Source organism: Eufriesea mexicana, unplaced genomic scaffold, assembly GCF_001483705.2.
Source record: "Eufriesea mexicana isolate 0111107269 unplaced genomic scaffold, ASM148370v2 scaffold2207, whole genome shotgun sequence".
Lineage (NCBI taxonomy): Eukaryota > Metazoa > Arthropoda > Insecta > Hymenoptera > Apidae > Eufriesea > Eufriesea mexicana.
The window spans coordinates 386,862-394,360 of NW_016910280.1; positions in this window are offsets into that span (position 1 = coordinate 386,862).

Here is a 7,499-nt window from a genome sequence, read left to right on the forward strand (position 1 = left end):
AGATCCATGTTAATTAACATATCAAATCTAAGATAACCTAAGATTGCATAGGATGCCGAAATAAAATAATTTTAAGTCTTAATTTATATTCGATTTCTTATTTACTAGTCTTCGAATTGCTATTTCTCTGTGACCAAAATAATCACCGAGTGCAAAGGGTTAATTTATATTTAGGATAAAATATTACATTATACCACATCGCATGGTATTCGTTAAAACAGTCTAAACACATTCGAGGCGATTTTGAATAATTGGAACAATAGATCGTAGGTTTCTTCATATTTTTCGTAATTGTCTGTCAATATGTTTGCGACTGATGAAAATTTTCCAAGTCTGCTACCTTATTCTATTATTTCGTTATTTGCAAAATGCAAGTTTGCTAATAGTAATTCAAAACGATTACGGAGTGTAGAGAAAAATAGAATCGACACAAAGATAGAAATAACTGGAACGTTTATTTGTCCTGAATAATACAGTTATGCAACGAGGAAAGACAACCAACGACTGACCAAAAGGAAGAATAAAACAAATGAAAGACGCATCGCCTCTTTCACACATAGCAGTCACTCGCCGACACACGCATACACACACACACATGTCGTTGCCTTCCAACACGGAGACATTATGCATTCGGAAATGGAAAATTGTAAATAGGGTCCGTTGACCAACACCTAACGAGGGGTGTCTAGTAGACCCATCCAAATCATCAGTCGGATTTGGGCCCCACGAGAAACTCAAACGAATCGTGTCACTAATTGGGCTACGAACGTGGTAAATCATTAGAAATAACCATGACTTCTTTTTCCCCCATTTATCATCCCCGTTCCTAGTCATCGATCCTCCCCGCGACGTGTCTGCTGTCAAACACGTTGATTCACGAATCCGTGACTCGAGATTTCCGTCTATCTTCGCAATTCATCTCAGCTACCGTACGCGTTGATTCACGAATCCGTGACTCGAGATTTCCGTCTATCTTCGCAATTCATCTCAGCTACCGTAAGTACGCCAAAGACAGAAAGAAATCGAGTTAGCCGGTGGCAGGAGAGTCAAAAGGAATCGGTAATTCGACTTTAAATTCCTCTCGATGTCTTCCACCGTGTGGGAGCCGTGAGCGAGGAGGAAAGGCGCGGGGAATCTCGTTAGATCGATCGCCGGAGTGCCACGTGCAATTATCGTAATTCTCTTATCGGCCGAGTCCTCCGCGAGCGTGGAAACTCGGAAAATGGTCTTTGATAAATCAGGCATCGGCAAACTTCTCGATATCCCGCCTTCGTGATCGCGTGTACAGGCCCCGGCCGCGGGGCAGGAGGAGGTCGGTGAATTGGCATAAACTTCGGTCTGATTGTCTGTGACGAACTCGTCGGGCGACTTTATGGGATTGTAATGCGTATCTAGTTTTACTGCCGTAATTCCCGATGTTCCCGCCAACTTCTGCGCCCCTCTATGCCGGCGACGCGTCACGAAACTCGTTACCGACGAGCTTCCCGGAAGATTTCTCCTGCCCCGATGTTTTTGGTACTTGGAATCTTCAATGAGCTTCTTCGGAATCGTAGCTTTCCCACAGAACGACCACCTTCCACTGTTCCCCGTGCCCTCCCAGAAATCCTTTCACAAACCACGCTATTCCCTCACCCGATTTCGCTCCAATGACATTTTTTACACGGAATTGCAGGATTTTTCGATTTACGGCTTCATCTCCAATTTTCACTTTTCACAGAATCGCTGAATTTTTATTATGTCAACATTTGAGGAGGAAACGATTTTTATAATATCGTGCGAATACAGGGCATGGTATTAATCATGATAGTTGCACTCGGCGATTTTTTCGTTAAAACTAAATAATAATTCGAAGACTTTCTGCCATAAGGTCGACTATTATTTTATTTCGATATTCTATACATCGTTGGGTAATTGTAAATTTGATATATTAATTAACATCCATCTGTAGAATGTGATTAAATGGTGACCAAGAGGTGCTTCTTGAGTGCAAAGGGTTAAATAATAAAAATATTTAGAAATATTTTACTATAGTAATATGATAAAGAATTGAGTGCTTAACATAAGTCCCCATGGGTCGGAAGTTCTCCACCTTCTTTTATTCTTCCTCATTCTGTTATCGTTTAACCCTTTGCGCTCGACGATTTTTTGGCTAATGAGGGGTACGAGTTGACAAATTTTCTTCCATAAGGCTGATGATATTTTTTGAGCAGTAAATAAGAAATCGTATAATAATTAACACATAGAATTATTCAATTTCGATACCTCGCACATCGTTACATTATTTTAAATTTGATATATTAATTAATATCGAGCTTCGAAATTTTGTCAAATGGTGACCTAGAGGCACCTCTCGAGTGCAAGCGGTTAAGAAGTGTATACATGCTAAAATTGTAACATTTGTTAAAATTATTGCTCCACCATAGAATGATTAAGTATTGCTTATTAACATTCCCCTGTATGAACTCGCGATACACCGTATAACAGGTGCCATAAATATCACAGTCACGAATCGCGCGGAGTTACAAAAACATTTTCCACCCCCTGCGAATCTAATCCAGGTATCGGCACGAACAACCATACACCCATATATCGCGAGTAATCTACCACGAGCCCTCTCGGTTCGCATTCACCGGGAGAATCACTCACCTGTGTCTTCAAACAGCAGTCCCTAAATCGCGAACCGCGAATCCCAGCCGTGCAGGATTTCCGCGCGCGACCCTCCGCGAACGTTCTCGAGCGTGTCCGCGTCTACTCAAGATAATTCCTCAGTGGCGTACGCGTTTCGAGCGGGAATGAAAAGGCAGCGTGGAAACGCGCGAGTGGGACGAGCGCGAAGGGGTGGGTGGCGCGGCCGATACGGCGTATCGGGGTGAACGACAGATACAGAGGATGGCCGGGGTTGCACGGTAACATGATCCACCCTTGCATTCGTCCATCGCGTCCGTACTAATCTGTGGTCCAGTCGTAAACCGTTTAATTCCGTTTCGTGATAAACCGCGGCCGCCGTTTATTGCTCCACCGGTCGCCACCCCCTAGCCCACCCCCTGGTCTACCCCCAACCCCGGCCGTTCGTTCCATCGATGCGCGCCGATTCCGCGCGGACAAACATAATTAATAGGTATTATTTATTCGCCTGGCGTTTACGGTCACGCGCATAAAGAGCAGCGAACGCGAAGAGGAACGCTGGACACCGACGAGATGGAACGCGACAGGTCGCGCGGACCCGTCGCGTCTCTTAATCCGCTTTGCGTTTCACGGTGACTGAAAGAGGTTTACCCTTTCCTCGATGAAACCACCGGGTGGACGGAAAGACGAGGGTCCGTGGTCGCGCGAGATGTATTTAATTGCGCTTTATCAACGCCGCTGACCGCGCCGCGTTTATCGCGATCGGCCTACCCTTTCATTTTCGGCAGGGTGCCTCGCCGTTCTTCCCGTTACGTGCCCGCTACGTTTTACGACGATTATCGACATGAATCCTCTCGCGTGTGCACAGGGTGCCCCGTGAAGTGCGACAGCCGATTCAGAGGAGCAGGCTCCACTCTGTGCACGGAAATAATGGGGTGGGGAGGAACGTATGCTCTGCGAATTTAGTTTCGACACTTTGTAAATACTTGGTTATCTGGCTGATTCGTGATTATATATGGAGTAGGTGATTATTACACGAGAGAGTTTAAGATGATTCTTGGAAATTTTCTAGAGGTCTTGAGCGATAATGTGTGTTTTCTTTGTTGGAGATGACTGGCGTTCTCGTGAAATTGGTATTAACCCTTTGCACTCGGTCACCATTTAACCAGATTTTAAAAATCCTGAATTTAAAATTGTCCAACGACGCGTGGAATATCGAGGTAAAATAATTCCACGAGTTACAATTAATTTGTACTTCTTATTTACCGTTTTGAAAATATCGTCGATTTTATGGCAGAAAGTCTTCGAATTACTATGTTTCTGGAACGAAAAGGTCGCCAAGCGCAAAGGATTAATTATGCAAGATTGTAGATTGAAGAAAAGAATGTACAATACAATGCTTTTAGAATATAAATTTCCATAATGCACTTATATTAATTATTTCTGTTGGGAATTTCGTGGAGGAAATAGCCAAACGCACAGGGAAATATCTGTATTCAGTTGTATAGCAATCTTTAGGTTTATTATGCGATATATAATTAAAGCGTATGAGTCTTTTTGAATACCACTATGGGTCACAATGTATGAACTAGCCGTTCTGTTTCTAACTTGGGAGTGAGGAGCTCTGAGGGACGGCAGGCCCTTTTAAACCCTCAAAACCGACCCCTTGAAGTCCAAAGGTCGGTAATGCCCTGCAACCTTCGACAGGCATGTCGTCATCGTTGCATGGGCGTAGCTGACTTCCAACAATTTCTACTATTTTTTGAACACGAGAAATCTTCAATTCCTTCTAATTAGTTTACAAATTTTGTGACATTACTCTATTCAACGTGTGAAATATGATCATGGTCCAGTGATTAGTATAGGTACTTATAATCGCGAGCTTTGTCGCGAGGAACTGAAGGTCTTAAGCTGGTAAAATTCGTAAAATTGACGTGATCAGTTCGGTTTCAGATCTCTTCTTCATTCCGATTCTAATCCAAATTAGAAAAGTACTTTGTACCTCGTAGATTGCTCAGATTTTCCCATCAGCATCGTATACGATGCAGTACTAAAAATAATCGGAAAAGAAGCATTGGATTGGGCAAATCGATGGGAACCCGACTAAGGTGTCCGAAAACGAATCCCGGATAGAGCCGGAAGGACCGCTTTGGAGCGGAAGGATAGACGGGTGGGTGAAATTGGATAGCGGCGATTAAAATGGCGGAACGGTGGAAAAGGAACCGGCACTAAAATCGGGAACGCTGCTTTCCAGATTTACGCCCGATTCCGCTTAGGTATCGCGGGCAGAGAGACATCCATCAATTTAATTGGCCAGTGTTACTCTTCCGCCGACGATGGACTATAAACCGTGGGTGGATTGCTAACGAGACAGCGGCAGCTCTAGGGGTAGTTCGGTTTCCCCGTGCTTCAGCCTGCGATTGCATATATATTGCATATCCCGAGCGAGCGCCGGGGATAGCGGCTACTGTTAATCAGTTTAGAGTTTATGTCCGTCCATAAACCGCCCCCTCGCCCCTGCATCCCTTCCCCAGTCTAGCTGTCATTAATAAAACCCCCGTTGATAACTCGAAAAGTCGCAAGATACACCGCGTCCTTCCTCGTCGGCCGGCCGCCATCTTTCTGTTCCCTCGCCGTTCTCGCGGACGTTGCACGAGGCTGAACTCGTTATACCCCGCGAACAGGAGACGGATTTACTGCCGAGATTCGCATGGATCGTTCCACGGATATAGCAGCTTTTTCATTTTCATGTCGCCGCTCTTAATCCACCGTCCTGGATAATTAGCGGCCGCATCGATGGCCCCCGCGACGTTTCTTGCAAAGCAAACTTCTCAGCCCCTCTCTCTCACTCTCTCTTCCTCTCTGTTGGCTAACGAACCCCAGTCGTGTTTGCGTAAGGGCCGATTACGTATTCGAAGGAAAGTTCTTTCTCCAGGACGTGTAATAGTTGGAGACCGAACTGCTGCATGGGAGTTAAGGGTGCTTCGATGGGACGCCGTTGAGCAGCGTTTGATCCGGAGTTGCTGGTCTTCCAGATTCCTATTTTAATTATTTTTTTATGGCAGGAGTGAGTATAGTTGAGGGATCACGTTGGGTTTGGAATAACCCGTGTTATTAAAATTTTTACGCTATTTATCTTGATTCGAGTGCTAGTACTGTACCTGGCTAGAGTTAGGGTTGATTCAATTTTTGTTTTAACATATCCCATTCTGTATCATAGTACAGTCTTAGATATATCTACTGTTTCGCTAGTTGTATACTTGACTAGGTGATTAAAAGGTTGTGAAATTTCAGAGAGTAATTGAGGATTTTTGAGAGGCTGCAACTCCGTCTAAGAAAGTTGCACGACAATCCACTTGGGCTAGTTTTAAACAGTGGAACTTCTACTTTCGCTCCCCTGAAATGAATTTTTTAAATAATTTTTATTTCCAACAGACGGGGTAAGAACTAAAGAACCTCCATTTTTTAACAAATTTTACACGTTTCAACTCCTCTGTGGATCTTAAAAATTTTTTGACACGATTTCTTTTGGATCCAATTCCTACAGCGAAGTCTCCTCTTTCTATCGACCCCATAAAAATTTAGGTACGATTTTTTCTCGCTGTTTTATCCCATTTTTGTTTACTCCTTTTAAAAAATTGTAAGAGGAAATTGTGCAAACTGATTCGATAATCGTGTCGTTATTATTATACTAATTCACTGTTTTCTCGTCAAATGGAATCGCAATGGAGGTACGAAAATCTCGAGATCCAGTTGTGGAGGACCTCCTCGGTGAAGAGGGGAGCGAAGGTCATAACGCGCGATGCGCGGCGCGTGTTAGGGGATTAAAAGCGCGTATATACGCGGCTGCTGACTGATACGTTTCGAGTTTTAACGATGATCCGGCCAATAACTTGGGGCTTAACCGTAGCGTGAGTTGTGGGCCGCGCTCGATCACCAATCACTGGTTATGCCTCTGGTAATTAACTAATGTTCTTCTGTATGCAAATTACCCGCCGTTTCGTGCTCCCGTTCGATTCATCGTCCGCTCGCGCCACCGTCGGCCCGTTATTACAGCGACGCGGACCGTGCTGGCGACCAAGAAACGATCGCCGAAGAGATACGAATGGAAGCCATCGATTCTGAACGTCGGTAATAACGTAATTAGTCCGCGGCCAGGTCAGTTTGCGTAACCGAGGAGGTGGTTGTATCGAAGAAAATTGATGACTGGGAAGGACCGTTCAGCGGCCGTAGGCGGCTCGCCGAGGATTAATCATCGTTGGATGAATGGAGATAGGGATGAACCTGGCGCGCCAACGATTTACGATGCAGATGGACACGTGGTCCTTTTTACGTCGCTATTGTAGAGTCGCACAGTCTCTACTTCGCTGGAGGGTACTTCGGATAGTCAGATTTACTGCAGAATAGGGACTGGATTGGTTTCAGTCTGTATTTTCGATTCGACTCTCACTGAGTCACTCACTCTTCGCAATAACTCGCAATGACAACTCTCAATAACGCTCGCTCTTAGACTGTCTAAACTCTGACTTTATCTTCCAGAGCGGGCCCTTTTAAGCCCGTCTGGAAGGCAAGCACCTCCCCCGAAGGAGGAGAAAACTCCCTCCACGCAACGTTCTGAGATAGAAGGGATTCCTCTTTCAGGTTAGGCTCTCCGAAGGGTCACCTACGTGGGGACCCTTCTCGAGAGGTGACCGTGGATGCGTGACCCCCAGTTTACAATGGGGAAAACCGGGGTTGCGCGAGGCTACCTCACGTGGCCTGGCCCCGACTTCCTAAGACTCTTCTGGCCACCAGACTCTAACGGGACCTCTATACCTGGCGAGGTGTCCCCTATAGGAGCACTTCGATCATCGTGTCTTAACGGTGTCTAAAAG